General features: G+C 44.8%; 1 protein-coding gene across 1 annotated transcript in view; it reads right to left on the reverse strand.

The window, feature by feature from the left end:
- Window positions 1-4,085: 4,085 nt before the first annotated feature.
- LOC139469610 (uncharacterized) overlaps window positions 4,086-16,512 on the reverse strand; it is a 447,403-nt gene continuing 434,976 nt past the window's right edge. The window contains exon 6 of the transcript XR_011653737.1: window positions 4,086-4,111. The gene's annotated coding sequence lies outside the window, so the exon portion shown is untranslated. The remainder of the gene's footprint in view (window positions 4,112-16,512) is intronic.

Consider the following 16,512-nt stretch of genomic DNA (forward strand, 5'->3'; position numbering starts at 1 on the left):
CAAGCCATTTGCCATCCACTGCTCTGCCAGCAGCCTTGTCCTCAGTATAGACACCTCAGTTCCGTCAGGGGCAGTTGGGTAGCCTAGTGGTTAAAGTGTTCGCCTGTCACACTGAAGGCTCGGGTTCAATTCCCCACATGGGTACGATGTGTGAAGACAATTTCTGGTGTCCCCTTGCCGTGACATTGCTGGAATATTGCTAAAAGCGGCATAAAACCATAGTCGCTCAGCTGCATTATTTTACAATCGGGCCAGATGTCTTAAGGTGCTGCTATTCGCTGTGCAGAGTTGAGTATTCTAGATGTGCCTGAAACCTACACCCCCTGCCTATGTTTCAAGTCAGCACCACACTCCTGCTTTCACCAAAGAATACCTGCATCATGGGAGGCTTTCCTCGGCGGGAAACTGACATGCCGGGATATGATTGAAATACCAGTCATTAAACCAAACTTACTATCTGACAAGGGGCGGTCAGTGAGCCTTGTGGTTAAAACGTTCACTCGTGACACTGAATACCTGGGTTTGTTTTCCATCATGGGTACAATGGGTGAAGTGCATTTCTCCTGTCCCGTCGTGATATAGCTGGACTTTTACTAAAAGGGGCGTAAAGCCCAACTCACTCACTCACTCACTCACTCACTCACTCACTCACTCACTCACTCACTCACTCACTCACTGCATCTGACAACCATATTGTGTTGTGATTGGCTCTGATTCTTTGTTAGTGAGAGCTAGTATTTGTGGTTATGACCATGTTTGCAATCCCTATGACTTCTCACTGTACTCTCACATTAGGCTACTGCGTAATATACCTGAAATAATGTCCAATCATTGTTAAGTCCCTCTCTCTCACTGCTGGTGCAGGACATAATTACCCATCATGTACCTCGACGTACGTATAAGCTGTAATCAATGTACAATACATTCACAGCATCTGTTAAACCTTGAACGAGAGTCATGACATATGTTGTGTAACAATGAGATGTTGTTTCCATGGAAACGGGATGAGCCTTACATGTGCCACAAGTGAGGTGTGCAGGATTTTACAAACTGACTTGACTGGTTTCGCCATGAGAACAAACATGACACGTTACAGAATTGTTCTTACAAGACTTAATTTTTCATGAAATATTTGAGTGTGCAATTTGACCGGTCATGTGACTTCCATCAGACTCTCCATGGTAACTCAAAGGACGACCATGGTCACTTGTGACGTGACCAGCATGTCACATCAAACATTATGAGGTCATAATAATTATAAAGGCTGGACAGCCATCTTGTATGGATTTTACAAAAACGTGACTTGTCAGTCAGATAGGTAGATTGTCTCGGGAGTATTGGTTATTCCTATTGGTTTCCTGTTGGCTGCAAGGATGTCCCAAGCAACCTTATATGTACAGATATTTTGTACACCCTTTGTACTCAAAGAAATAAAACAATGAAAGTATTGGTATGTCCATGTGTTTATCATTGTAGGTGATATTGCTGCGATGCCTTTTGGGTACAACTGTCTCAGCAGACACAAACTTGTGTGCATCTGATCTTTCTTGTTCCAGATTATCTTAAAGCAGAAGCAATAAACAACATTAGGAGTGTTTCGGTTCTTTTTTGCTCTTTCGGTCACTTCCCTGTGGGGATCCTGGGTCAGAACAGGTCCCCAGTACCTCATGCTTGTCTCCCTGTGGAGATTTCAGCGTAGAACAGGTCCCCAGTACCCCATGCTTGTCTCCCTGTGGGGATCCCGGGTCAGAACAGGTCCCCAGTATCCCATGCTTGTCTCCCTGTGGAGATTCTAGGTCAGAACAGGTCCCCAGTACCTCAAGCTTGTCTCCCTGTGGAGATCCCGGGTCAGAACAGGTCCCCTGTGCTTCAAGCCTGTCTCCCTGTGGAGATTCTAGGTCAGAACAGGTCCCCAGTACCCCATGCTTGTCTCCCTGTGGGGATCCCGGGTCAGAACAGGTCCCCAGTATCCCATGCTTGTCTCCCTGTGGAGATCCCGGGTCAGAACAGGTCCCCAGTACCTCATGCTTGTCTCCCTGTGGGGATCCTGGGTCAGAACAGGTCCCCAGTACCTCAAGCTTGTCTCCCTGTGAAGATCCAAGGTCAGAACAGGTCCCCAGTATCCCATGCTTGTCTCCCTGTGGGGATCCTGGGTCAGAACAGGTCCCCAGTACCTCAAGCTTGTCTCCCTGTGGAGATCCCAGGTCAGAACAGTTCCCCAGTATCCCATGCTTGTCTCACTGTGGGGATCCTGGGTCAGAACAGGTCCCCAGTACCTCATGCTTGTCTCCCTGTGGAGATCCCGGGTCAGAACAGGTCCCCACTACCTCCTGCTTGTCTCCCTGTGGAGATCCTGGGTCAGAACAGGTCCCCAGAACCCCATGCTTGTCTCCCTGTGGAGATCCCAGGTCAGAACAGGTCCCCAGTACCTCAAGCTTGTCTCCCTGTGGGGATCCGGGTCAGAACAGGTCCCCAGTACCTCAAGCTTGTCTCCCTGTGGAGATCCCGGGTCAGAACAGGTCCCCTGTGCTTCAAGCCTGTCATCACCTCCCATGGGGATCGGGTGGTCATGTGCAGTGACTTAGTTGATTGCAAGTCACTGCGTCACACTTCTCACGAACTATAACTTTAAAGTTACTGTCCAAACAGTGATATATAGGAAGCGTGAGAGGAATACATATTTGTATTTGTTGTGGCTTAAGTTAGATGATAAATGGTTGTCTGAATTATGAAAGTATTCTAACGAAAGTGAAGCTATTCATTATAGCTATCTATTCCATGGCATGATTGTGTCATTACTTAAATGACTGACAATTACGTTAAGGCCAATAATTTATGGAGATTATGATCAACTGAATGCAGTTGATAAATGTCAGCGGCAGTGCTAGCCCAAGCATGCTGAACTCGTGGCTGCTGTCTGGCCGTCACCAAACTGATAGACGCTCACCTCTTGACCAGTAATACATTGCCATAGCAACCCCTCTTAATGGGCAACACATGTCCTTATGAAGTCGATTGTTCACCGTTTGTTTTGCTGAAACAAAGGGAAAATAGTTTTGAATTACGCTTGTCATCCCCGGCAGGTTTCCTAATCAAGTCAATGCAGTGTTTGCACTACGTTCATCGCCAGTCGTCAAAAGTGAGACTCGGTCAAACCCTGAAGAACATTTCATGTAAAAAAAAGTCGGAAGTAAATAAAATCTGCATTCACGAAACATTGGTTATGGGAGTGAGTGAGTGAGTATGATTTTACGCCGCTTTTAGCAATAATCCAGCAATATCACGGCGGGGGGACACCAGAAATGGGCTGGATACATTTTACCCATGTCGGGAATCGAACCCGGGTCTTCGGCGTGACGAGCAAACGCTTAAACCACTAGGCTACCCGACCGCCCCATTGGTTATGGAGATATGTCCCTCAGTGTATATACAAACGTGGAGTCTTCCCTACAGAAAACAGGGGGGTGGACCATGATTGTCCTTTACAATGAGGTTTTGGATGGAGCGCCTGATCTGATTGTGTCCTCGTGTCCAGCCACTGGGATTGTGCTCATGCTATCTAGCACTGGTTTGTCTCAACATGACTGTACAGGTTCTTGTTAATTAGGCTGGGGGGTTGTCGGCACGGCTACTACAGATATGTTCCAAGGGTACTTTTCGGTGTACCCTAAACAATATCAGAATACAGAACGGTACCAAAACGGCGGACGAGTCCATATTTCACAAGCTGAAACCGGTTTGTGTTGTACTGCGGTTGCCTTGCTGATATCCCTCCGTGGTCTAGTGGTAGAGCGTCCGCCCGGAGAGCGGAAGGTCCGGGGTTCGATCCCCGACCGCGTCATACCAAAAGACGTTAAAAGATGGTACTTGTTGTTACCCTGTCTGACGCTCGGCATTAAGGGGCTAAAACAAGGACTGGTCGGCTCGGAGTCAGTATACTGTGTCTGAGTGGGGTATTCATGTTAAACTGCGGCATGGTATCTCAGTGAGCTAGCACTATAAATCGGCATCAGTCCGGACTAGTACAAGCAGCCACACAAACACACACACGTACATGCACGTCGCTATATAAGTGCAATAATCTTGGACGCGACGTTAAACCCAATTTCACCTCACCTCACCTTGCTGATATCGAGTCCAAGTGCATCACGGAATTTCAGAACATACAGCCTTGAGTATGCTCGTTTTTATATCTCACCCTGGAAAACATCTCATACAACAAACAGTATGACAGTTGCGATACAGAAAATCCGCCATGTTCAGTGACATTTAGACGAACGCGTACTGTGGAGCTGGATTTTACCGCGGCCAAGCATGCAAGCGTACCATGAACCAGTTCAGCGCACTGCGGAATGGACTCGTCCCAGGGTCTCGTTCTGTATTCCGTTCTTGGTTAGGGTACATTTGTGTGTACTGAAAAGTAAAGGGCGCATATCTGTAGTATCTGTGCCAACATCGACCCCTTCAGAGTAAGAATCTACATCGAAACGTCGTTAAATGCAATTAACCATAAGTTGTTATCTATAAAGTATGATTTCTTATTTTCTAATAAATTTGGACCAGCATAGGTCACGGGAACCTATCCTTAATCCGGTAACCCACAGGGTGCGAGATCCGGGGAAGAAAATGTCTTCAGCAACCCAATAGCATGGATCGATGCTTATGACGTCAATCACTGGATTGTATGGTCCAGACTCGATTGTTTACAGACCACCGTCATGTAGCTGGTATATTGCTGAGTGCGGCGTTAGACAAACAAACAAAACAAGCAAGTAAACGACATCCACCAGTTTACGACATTGTATGTCAATGTGCATGCACGCAGTGAAAACACCAACATCCAACTCGTTATAAAATACAGCTTCCAGTGGTCCAGTCCGTATCAAGATGACTGAGGTGAGGTGAAATGGGGATTAACGTCGCGTCTGCTTATACTAGCCCGGACTGTTGGCGTTTTATAATGCTAGCCACTGAGATACTCGTACCATGCCGCAGTTTAACATGCATGCTCCATGCATTCAGACACGACACCGGTCCTTCTTTTAGCCCCTTAATGTCGAGACGCCAGACAGGATAACAACAAATACCATCTTTTAAGGTCTTTTTGGTATGACGCGGCCCGGGATCGAACCCCGGACCTTTAGATCTCCGGGCGGACTCTCTACCACTAGATCACGGCGTTCCAATATGACTAACGACATCCACCCGTCCTGGGTGGGCGGTGCTGGCGTTAACGGGTCTAGTGTCGAGATATACGTGTACGAGATGACTAACGACATCCACCCGTCCTGATTGGGCGGGGCTGGCGTTTACGGGTCTAGTGTCGAGATATACGTGTACGAGATGCCTGACAACATCCACCCGTCCTGATTGGGCGGGGCTGGCGTTAACGGGTCTAGTGTCGAGATAGACGTGTACGAGATGACTGACGACATCCACCCGTCCTGATTGGGCTGTGCTGGCGTTAACGGGTCTAGTGTCGAGATAGATTTGTACGAGATGCCTGACGACATCCACCCGTCCTGTGTGGGCGGTGCTGGCGTTAACGGGTCTAGTGTCGAGATAGACGTGTACGAGATGACTAACGACATCCACCCGTCCTTATTGGGCGGGGCTGGCGTTTACGGGTCTAGTGTCGAGATATACGTGTACGAGATGCCTGACAACATCCACCCGTCCTGATTGGGCGGGGCTGGCGTTAACGGGTCTAGTGTCGAGATAGACGTGTACGAGATGACTGACGACATCCACCCGTCCTGATTGGGCTGTGCTGGCGTTAACGGGTCTAGTGTCGAGATAGATTTGTACGAGATGCCTGACGACATCCACCCGTCCTGTGTGGGCGGTGCTGGCGTTAACGGGTCTAGTTTCGAGATATACGTGTACGAGATGACTAACGACATCCACCCGTCCTTATTGGGCGGGGCTGGCGTTTACGGGTCTAGTGTCGAGATATACGTGTACGAGATGCCTGACGACATCCACCCGTCCTGATTGGGCGGGGCTGGCGTTAACGGGTCTAGTGTCGAGATAGACGTGTACGAGATGACTAACGACATCCACCCGTCCTGATTGGGCGGGGCTGGCGTTAACGGGTCTAGTGTTGAGATAGACGTGTACGAGATGACTGACGACATCCACCCGTCCTGATTGGGCTGTGCTGGCGTTAACGGGTCTAGTGTCGAGATAGACTTGTACGAGATGCCTGACGACATCCACCCGTCCTGTGTGGGCGGTGCTGGCGTTAACGGGTCTAGTGTCGAGATATACGTGTACGAGATGACTAACGACATCCACCCGTCCTGATTGGGCGGTGCTGGCGTTTACGGGTCTAGTGTCGAGATAGACTTGTACGAGATGCCTGACGACATCCACCCGTCCTGATTGGGCGGGGCTGGCGTTAACGGGTCTAGTGTCGAGATAGACGTGTACGAGATGACTAACGACATCCACCCGTCCTGATTGGGCTGTGCTGGCGTTAACGGGTCTAGTGTCGAGATAGACGTGTACGTGATGACTAACGACATCCACCCGTCCTGATTGGGCTGTGCTGGCGTTAACGGGTCTAGTGTCGAGACAGACGTGTACGAGATGACTAACGACATCCACCCGTCCTGATTGGGCGGGGCTGGCGTTAACGGGTCTAGTGTCGAGATATACGTGTACGAGATGACTAACGACATCTACCCGTCCTGATTGGGCGGTGCTGGCGTTAACGGGGATATTCATGTACGAGATGACACCACAGGGAGGCTTTATTTTCAGGTTCCCAGTCGTCGGGAATATCAGGTGGAATACGTCTTGTGTAGATTTCCTTCTCTCGCGCATATATGGTCATGACTTTGAAGCTTGTAGGGTTTTATATTGCACGTCTGCTAATACATCAAGATTGTCGACGTTTCCCAATAATGACTCTTCTCATACTGTCACGATATTGCTCTTGTTGAGAGGAGTCATGTTTCGCTAACATTCACAAAATACTGAACACAATAACTTCGGGATCATAAATATTTTGGGGGATATTTTTGTGTAGTGAAGACTGAGCACCAACTTTCATAAAAAATATCCCCAATATTCCTATGATCCCTATTTTTTTATCAGTGCGTGTGTACATCAAGAATGGGAATTCTCTTCTACACGTTATGTGGCTACCCGTGTACATTGCGAGTGGGGCAGGGTAGGGAGGCCCAGTCGTCAGAGGCGCCGCGATTCCCTGTGCAGAGTTGCGTCCCTTGGGCACGCCAGAAACCTATGATGGTGGGTGCGAATCCCGGTTCGCCCCGATTATGTTTCTAGGTTTGTCAGCACCATACCCGTGCTCGTGGGTTTCACCGAAGTGGTAAACGTCTAAGACCTGTATCACTTCGGGCTTTCCTCCCACATTAAGCTGACACGCCGTGATATAACTGGAATACTGTTAAAAGCGGGGTTAAAAACAACGCGTGAATGTGTGAGTATGGTGTTACGCCGCTTTTAGCAATATTCACGCCATATGACGACAGTAGATACCATAAATGGGCTTAACCATAAAGGGAGTTTAGCCTGGTCTGTATATGGACAACATGACTTACACTGTGTATTGTCCCGGCAGATCGGTCTGCAGGAACTATGCATTATAGTCAAGGTCTGCGGTTCTGCCCCTTTGTCAAGCAAGTAATATAACAACCTGTGCGGGCTATAGTCTAGTAGTATAGTGATACATTCCTGACTCTCCGAAAGGAAGTATGTTTCCCGTATAAGGTATGCAATTTATCCATGTTTTAAAACCACATCGATATCATAAGCGACAACGACAGATAATTACATTTTGAACTGGTCTGATATTTTAGACTATATCTATTTCCCACGCGTCTTCTGTTCAGCGTATTGATCGCTGTAGGCGACTTTCATCGACCAGATTGAACTAGCTATTCATAATATTCCACAATAACATTCAGGTTTTCACTTTTCAGAGTTCCAATTGTATATTCATGAGTAAATCTTCAATTCTTCAGGGAACATGATCATGTTTTCCCAGGCCATGGCGAGGCTTTGGTAAACTCGACTGATTTTTATTCAGACATGTAATATCCCCTGATCGTTACAAGTATCTGTAGGTATAGTATTTCACATTTATTACCCTTATAATAACAGCGTGCTTATTTCTGAAATATGAAAATCTGGTACTGATGATGCCTTTGTTTGGCCTGATATGCGAGTCAAGTTCTGAAGCTCCGTCAGTGTGTCAGCCGACGAAGCGAAGGTGTTGTCACCGATACCGTCCTAAGATAGGATGGTAGATGCGTGAATATACTGACGTGGTAAAACTGTATGCAGGTGCGCGTTATCACATGACAACATTTTATCGGGCTTAGATCTTTACATGTTTCAGTACAACAGGTTGTTGTTAAACGTCCACGTGTGATTTTGTGGTAACAGGTGTGTGGGGATAATATATCCATTCTTTGATAAACAGTTCATAATATTTTACATAATAAGAGGGTCCAGTGTGAATTAAACGACGTTTTAAAAAAGTTAGTTTTTATATCCTTTGGACAACCGAAGGTTACTACAAATATCTTTGGAATTTGAGTATTAGTCAAATGAAAAAGGTCAAATTACTAGTTTCTGGTATGCAGTCACAGAGATAATACCCTAAGCATCTCAAAACTGTATATAAAACTTGGGGAAACGTTCTGCGCGCACTTTGTCTAGCTTAAATGTATGCGAGTGGGCAAATGGACATAAAGTCGTTATTTTGGTGATGTTGATTGATTTACACATATCCAAGAGCTTTCCATATGTATAACACATGGTATTAGTTAAAATATATGTATTAAAAATGTATCATTTCTCGTCACGATATGGCTGAAATATTGACGTAAAGCATTAACTCACTCACTCACTCGGTATGGTTTCCAAACGATGTCACGTGTATTATTGTCGGAAATTACGTTTGAACCCGGTTTGGACGTGCAGAGGATATGATGTGGTTGTGGATGAATGAGTTGAAAAGTAGCTGGTGAAACCGACCATGCAAAATTAGAGTATGTAAAACTTCGTCTACTGTGGCGTCTGTCTGAAGACTCCGTCACTGTAAGGACTGTCTACATACGCCGTCCATTGTAAGGACTGTCTACATACTCCGTCCACCGTAAGGGCTGTCTACATACTCCGTCCACTGTAAGGACTGTCTACATACTACGTCCATTGTAAGAACTGTCTGTATTCTCCGTCCACTGTAAGGACTGTCTACATGCTGCGTCCACTGTAAGGACTGTCTGTATTCTCCGTCCACTGTAAGGAATGTCTGTATTCTCCGTCCACTGTGAGGACTGTCTGTATTCTCCGTCCACTTAAAGCACTATCTGTATTCTCCTTCCACTGTAAGGAATGTCTGTATTCTCCTTCCTCTGTAAGGGCTGTCTTTATTCTCTGTCCACTGTAAGGACTATCTAAATGCTGCGTCCACTGTAAGGACTGTCTAAATGCTGAGGCCACTGTAAGGACTGTCTACATGCTGCGTCCACTGTAAGGACTGTCTGTATTCTCCGTCCACTGTAAAGACTATCTAAATGCTGCGTCCACTATAAGGACTTTCTGTATTCTCCGTCCACTGTAAGGACTTATCTAAAAGTTGCGTCCACTGTAAGGACTGTCTACATACTCCGTCCACTGTAAGGACTGTCTACATACTCCGTCCACTGTAAGGACTGTCTAAATGCTGCGTCCACTGTAAGAACTGTCTGCATTCTGCGTCCAATGTAAGGACTGTCTACATACTCCGTCCATTGTAAGGACTGTCTAAATGCTGCGTCCACTGTAAGAACTGTCTACACACTCCGTCCATTGTAAGGACTGTCTACATGCTGAGTCCACTGTAAGAACTGTCTACACACTCCATCCATTGTAAGGTCTGTCTACATGCTGAGTCCACTGTAAGGAGTGTCTGTAGTCTCCGTCCACTGTAAGGAATGTCTAAATGCTGAGTCCACCGTAAGGAGTGTCTGTAGTCTCCGTCCACTGTAAGGACTGTCTAAATGCTGCGTCCACCGTAAGGAATGTCTGTAGTCTCCGTCCACTGTAAGGACTGTCTACATGCTGAGTCCACTGTAAGGAGTGTTTGTAGTCTCCGTCCACTGTAAGGACTGTCTAAATGCTGAGTCCACCGTAAGGAGTGTCTGTAGTCTCCGTCCACTGTAAGGACTGTCTACATGCTGATTCCACCGTAAGGAGTGTCTGTAGTCTCCGTCCATTGTAAGGACTGTCTACATTCTGCGTCCACCGTAAGAACTGTCTACACACTCCGTCCATTGTAAGGACTGTCTTCATGCTGAGTCCACTGTAAGGAGCGTCTGTAGTCTCCGTCCACTGTAAGGACTGTCTAAATGCTGCGTCCACCGTAAGGAATGTCTGTAGTCTCCGTCCACTGTAAGGACTGTCTACATGCTGAGTCCACCGTAAGGGGTGTCTGTAGTCTCCGTCCATTGTAAGGACTGTCTACATTCTGCGTCCACTGTAAGAACTGTCTACACACTCCGCCCATTGTAAGGTCATGCTGAGTCCACTGTAAGGAGCGTCTGCAGATTCCGTCCACTGTAAGAACAACATACAGACTCCAGTCTACAACAGGCAGGCGCGCCCATTCAAACTAACCCCTCCCTGTCTAGCAAACCATGCATACACGTGGCTAAATGTCACAGGATGTATTTATCGGCGTTCTCTGTCTCAATGACTAATTATCTCCCCTGACTTCTGCCGATCTGTTGCTGTTTGATCGAAGCTGCGCCAGGGGGCCCGCGTTAACTAAGTTGACACAGCGTGGGTTAATTGTCCGTCCATGTTGTTACCACCTTGTCGGTGCTACTGTTTTTCCTGAGTGTCGGGAGATGGAGTTATAGATATGATGCGCTGGTTGCACAAGCGAAGAAAATCCAACGACTTTTTATTTTATGTATTCTTTTATGTAACTATATGTAGACGTTACCCAACACTGACATCAAGAATGCCGTCAGTCAGCTGCGAGAAATAACGACGTACATAAATGGTCTCCGATGCTCCACGTGTGTTCTATTGATGTGAGGAATCGACGAAACCTTGAACTGGTTCACGGGAACAACATGCAACGTGTTTGGGCACATGGTCGTCATTATGGCAAACACATCAAGAATACGACTGGCCCTACAGCCATACTTAACATGACTGCAAGATATTTGAAAAACCGGACGCTGATGAGTTAGTGAGTTACTGAGTGGGTGAGTGAGTAACAGAGTGAGTGAGTGACTTACTGAGTGAGTGAGTGAGTGAGTGAGTTACTGGGTGAGTGCTTTACTGAGTGAGTGACTTACTGAGTAAGTGAGTGAGTGAGTGAGTGAGTAAATGAACATGTTTAACGTCGCTTGTACCATTATTCAAGCTATATCACATCTGGGGACATCAAGGACAGACTTATGTAACCATGTTGAGAATCGAGCCCGGATGTTCGTTGCAACCAGCGAACTGTTTAAAAACAAACCCAAGAGAATAATTTAAAACATGGATCCAACTCAAGTCTACAATGATTTGGCAAGCCTCAGTTCTTGATATTAAGCATTGTTCTGTGCTCCATTTGGATTTAATTTTTTATTTTGTAGATATTTTTTTTTAATAAGATAACTGTATTTCTGGGACTTAATGTTGGACTGACTGCCCGTCCGACCTGTCACTAATGGTAGATAGACCCTACTCTCGGGTTGTCGTGACGAAAATGCAACCCAGACAAATACTTTGTTTGTCGTTTGGGGGTCTGCGTGATTGTGACGTCAATGTCGGTGTCAGTGCGTGGGTGTCGGCACGTGCCCCATCGCGTGTGCAATAATGCACCACAGAGTTCATTTCAAGCAACTTTGTACTATATATGCCTGTAGACGTCATATCGATTTGAATGTAAAGATGTTTACTCGTTCATTGATCAAAGTCTTTTGACTTTGACCTGAAAACTGACGCACTGTTGAAACCTAACATGGTATCTGTGACGAGGTATCTCTAAAATGATGATGTCGTTTTCGAGCATATTTTCACTCGCCACGCACGTTGCAATCGCTACCAACTCGACATGTGTTGTCACTGTCACTGCCGCCAGTTCGTCACCGCCTCATAGGGGAACCGATAGATTAACAAAATGCGCGTTTCGATAATAATTAACTTGACTTTCATTGTGCCATGTTTGCATCACAGCATCATTGTGTCTGGCAACATCGTCGACGGTGACACACAGGAATATCGCTACCTCGAGCCTGGCGACACTGGTAAGAAAATACATTTAATAAAACCTGAATCATGAATGCAAGAAGCAAGTGTGTGCTTATAATCACTTTCTGACTAACTATCATTTTTAATCAGATACAACTCTGATAAAACATCAATTTCAGTGCGAAATCAGCATTTGCTGGAAGCGTTCGTTAAATCTTAAACATTTAGTAAGTAATACCCCGTTCACATGTACAAAATTTACTAACGTAAGTAATTTTGCAGATGTGTAGCTATACATACGTGTGTATATGTAAATTTACTATGCGTTCACATGAAACTCAACTTAGGTGTGTAAATAAAGTATGTAAACTGTTTAAGGCACACATAGTCGTCAGTCTGTTCACGACTTTCAACACAAAACAGGTTGTTTTCCAATCAAATTTGAATGAGAAGAGAGTTACTTCACCGAACATTTTCGTATGAAGCAACATGTGTTTGATTTAATTTGTTTTGACTCCTTGAAACCAAAAGAAAACACCGTCCGCTCAACTCTGTAAATACCCATAAAAGTTGGCAACTGTGGACAATTTGTTTGGTGTTGGCAAAAGAACAGATATTAATCAGATCATCATCTTACGTTAACATAAACGTTCACATTGCAACATGTACACACAAGATAGACACAATTTTTATGGATAACAACTTCTTTAATACTGTGAAATGCGACGTTTCGGTATAGATCCTTATACCGTTGTCAAGCAAGACCGTATAAGGATCTATACCGAAACGTCGCTTTTCACAGTATTAAAGAAGTTGTTATCCATAAAAATTGTGTCTATCTTGTCTTCCGTCAACTTCTAAGTAATGCCTATCAAACAATGTACACACAGTGCAAATGTGCATTTACATTTGCACCTGCTCCAAACATGATGCAAATTTGCTCCTGGTGTAAATATACACACATGAGTAACGCGTTCACATGACAAGTATACTCACGTATGTATTTCTACACTCGTATGCACATATGCACACATATGTATAGAGGCGCATGTGACCACCGGGGTATTAGATTGTTGTACAGCAAACTACGTTTAAAACGAACAGACGGATATAACGAATTTATTTTTTTGGCCGCGGGCATTTGTTGTACATATGCTTATAACGAACTACGGTTATAACGAACTGATATTAGTGATCCATTTACTGTATTTCGATTACCCTACATCTCATCACACAGATAAATTAAGACACTGTACATGATAAACAACCTTTATGAACATAACTCGGCGTGAGCCTATATCTACGCTGTACAGTGTAACACGATATGTGTATTGACACATTGTAGCTATACGGCGCAGCGTCAGCTGGGCTGGATCACTCTATACAGGCCGTGCCATTTCACATCGATAATGAATGAATTAGTTGTGATACTGATTCTTTTATTCAATACAGATTCACATCGATTCGGAAACATCTGTAACGACTTTGACTTCATGGATGACGATTGTAGTTGTCTCTGCAGCATCAGCAACACCTGTCTGTCCGTCCATTAACAGTTCTTTAGAATTGTAGACAGAAGCAGAATGTTTGCAATTGTTACGTGTCGATTCCCAAAGTGAAACAATATGTTAACGCCGTGAGTAAAAGAATTTAGTGTGAAACCAACAAATAATCAACAAATGGTATACAATCAACAGTTGTATTGCAACATTAACTAGGTTTACAAATCAATACAATTCACACCTCAGCAATTGCGACGATAGTATGCAATAGTGTGGTAGTACCGTATTCTATGGCAGTACGATACGTCATCGAACTTGACAAAGTCACAATTCTCATCAGTATCACAATCTGACACAATGTCCACAGGAGAAACAGTGGCAACACACTGAGTGGGTACATTGTCATTTCCTTCATGCTACTTTCTGATCATATTGCCATGACAAAGATGTCGTTTTACGACAGCCTGGTGCTTGTACAAGATTGCCTGTATCACGGACGTGTCTGTCAATAACATACGGACAGTGGTAGCACGCAATGGTTGAACAGTGATTGGCAAATACACTAAGACTTTATCGCCAGGATTACAATTTCTCTCTGAGATATATTGTCCTAATGTACTTACATTTTGCTCTGGGATTCTTTCAAGTTATCCTTAGCAACTTCACAGGCTTATGAAAGCAGAGCCCAGAAGGATGAGACATTTTCCATCAAACTCTTTTCAGACTTATCATTAAGCCAATGCTCCTTCAAGTGCCTTAAAGGTCCACAAACATTATGGCAAAAGACAAGATCCGAATGACTAAAATCTTTTGACTCCTTAGGCTGACACCATCACAGCAAACAACAACCAATGAATGCCTTCATCTCAACCCTTCTCAGTCTCAAAACAGTAAGTCCCTATCATATTCTTAAGAGTCCGACGAAATCTCTCTAAAGCTCCTTGAGATTCAGAATGATATGCATTAGACTTAATCTAAAGTATGCCTAACCTGACATGAAAGTAGAGCCCTGATCTGACTACCCGTGAAGATCCGAGGAAGAATAGGTCTTCAGCAACCCATGCTGGCCGTAAACGGTGACTATGCTTGTCGTAAAAGGTGACTAACGGGATCGGGTGGTCAGGCTCGCTGACTTGGTTGATGCATGTCATCGATTCCAATTGCCTTGATCGATGCTCATGATATCAATCACTGGATTGTCTGGTCCAGACTCGATTATTTACAGACCGCCGTCATATATCTGGAATGTTGCTGAGTTCGGCGTTAAACAACAAACCAACCAACCAATCTGACTGAATAGTCTTAGGCAAACCAACCATGGTGAAGAAGTTTATCTTGATAATATACTGAGCTGTAATATTCCGTAAAATGAATAGCCTCTGGAAACATTGTGGAAGCACACATAAAAGTAAGCATGTACTGATTTCCTGACTAACTTTTGGGCAAAGGGCCAACACAATCAATGATGGCCCTGCTGAAAGGTTCTTCAAAAGCTGGAATGGGTTTCAAAGGGTCGGCTGGGATTTTCTGATTATTTTTGCCAACCATTTGACACACATGGCATGTTTTGCAAAACTCAGCCACATCACGCCTCAAATTAGGCCAAAAGAAATGGGCCAGAATATTGTCACAAGTTTTGTTTACACCCAAATGGCCTGTCGAAGCAGTTTCATGAGCCAAACTCAAAACATGATTTCTATATGAATTTTGAATAACAATTTAATGGAAAATCTTCCATTCATTATCAGCAGGTACATCCGGCGGCCTCCATTTCCTCATCAACACACTATCCTTGACATACTAACAAACTGGAACCTTGACAGCTTCTTCAAACGAGAGTGTCCTCTTGGTAAGAACTGGGCCTTCCCCATGTATCTTCACTTCTACACAGAACTGTTTTTTTCGAAAATTTAGACAGGTCAAGAGCCTGATCCAAAACAGTGCCAGTCAAATCATAACTGGACTTATTCTCAGAAGAATTTTGTTCAGCCATTGCACGAGTAACAACACACCAAGGAAAAATACCTGGAATTTCTTTTTCAAGATTGCTCGTGCTAGGCTCTGGACAAAGAACAGGATCAGCCAAACATCCCCCCTGCCAAATCATTCCTAATAGGCAAGTCTGCACCTTGAACAGGTAGAGTTTCTACAAAATCTGTCTTCGAATTCACAAAATGGAGAGGTGCACTGGTAAAATCACATAAACCCTATAGCAAAGCCTCAGGGATCGTGGATGACTCCTCAGAAAGTGGCAAAATACCATCCAAAATTAGAGTTTGAAGAGCACCAGTATCCCTTAAAACGGTAATGGGCGTAATATTGGAATTTCACCAATAAAAGGTAAGTATTCCTCTCTCACAACAACAGACTTTGATGACTGGTGACAGCTAACTCCCCATTAGCATTCGCGGAAGAATGACTGTTCTTGAAAGAAAGCTTTCTACACTCAGACATGATATGCCCTGGCTTGCGGCGATATCTACAAGTAGGCTGACGGAAATCCAGAAGTATCTTTCGAAACAACTGGAGTAGAACTTTTTGTCAACAAACTCAGAACCAGACTTGTTACAACTAGATCTAGGAGAGGATGAACTGTCCTGATTTGTAACGCTGCGAGCTCCTGTCTGTAAACCCTGAATGCTTAAAACTAACCCCGTCAGTCAAAGTAGCAGCCTTGTGTAACTGATCCACTTTCTGCTCATCAAGCAAGATGTGTCCGAATGTCCGTTGATGCACACTGCTTAAAATGCTCCAGTAAAGCCAACTGCTTCAAACTAATAAAATCACCATTGACCTCCTT

The sequence above is a fragment of the Haliotis cracherodii genome, unplaced genomic scaffold (genome assembly GCF_022045235.1).
Source record: "Haliotis cracherodii isolate W230 unplaced genomic scaffold, xgHalCrac1.p SCAF_2, whole genome shotgun sequence".
Classification (NCBI taxonomy): Eukaryota; Metazoa; Mollusca; class Gastropoda; order Lepetellida; family Haliotidae; genus Haliotis; species Haliotis cracherodii.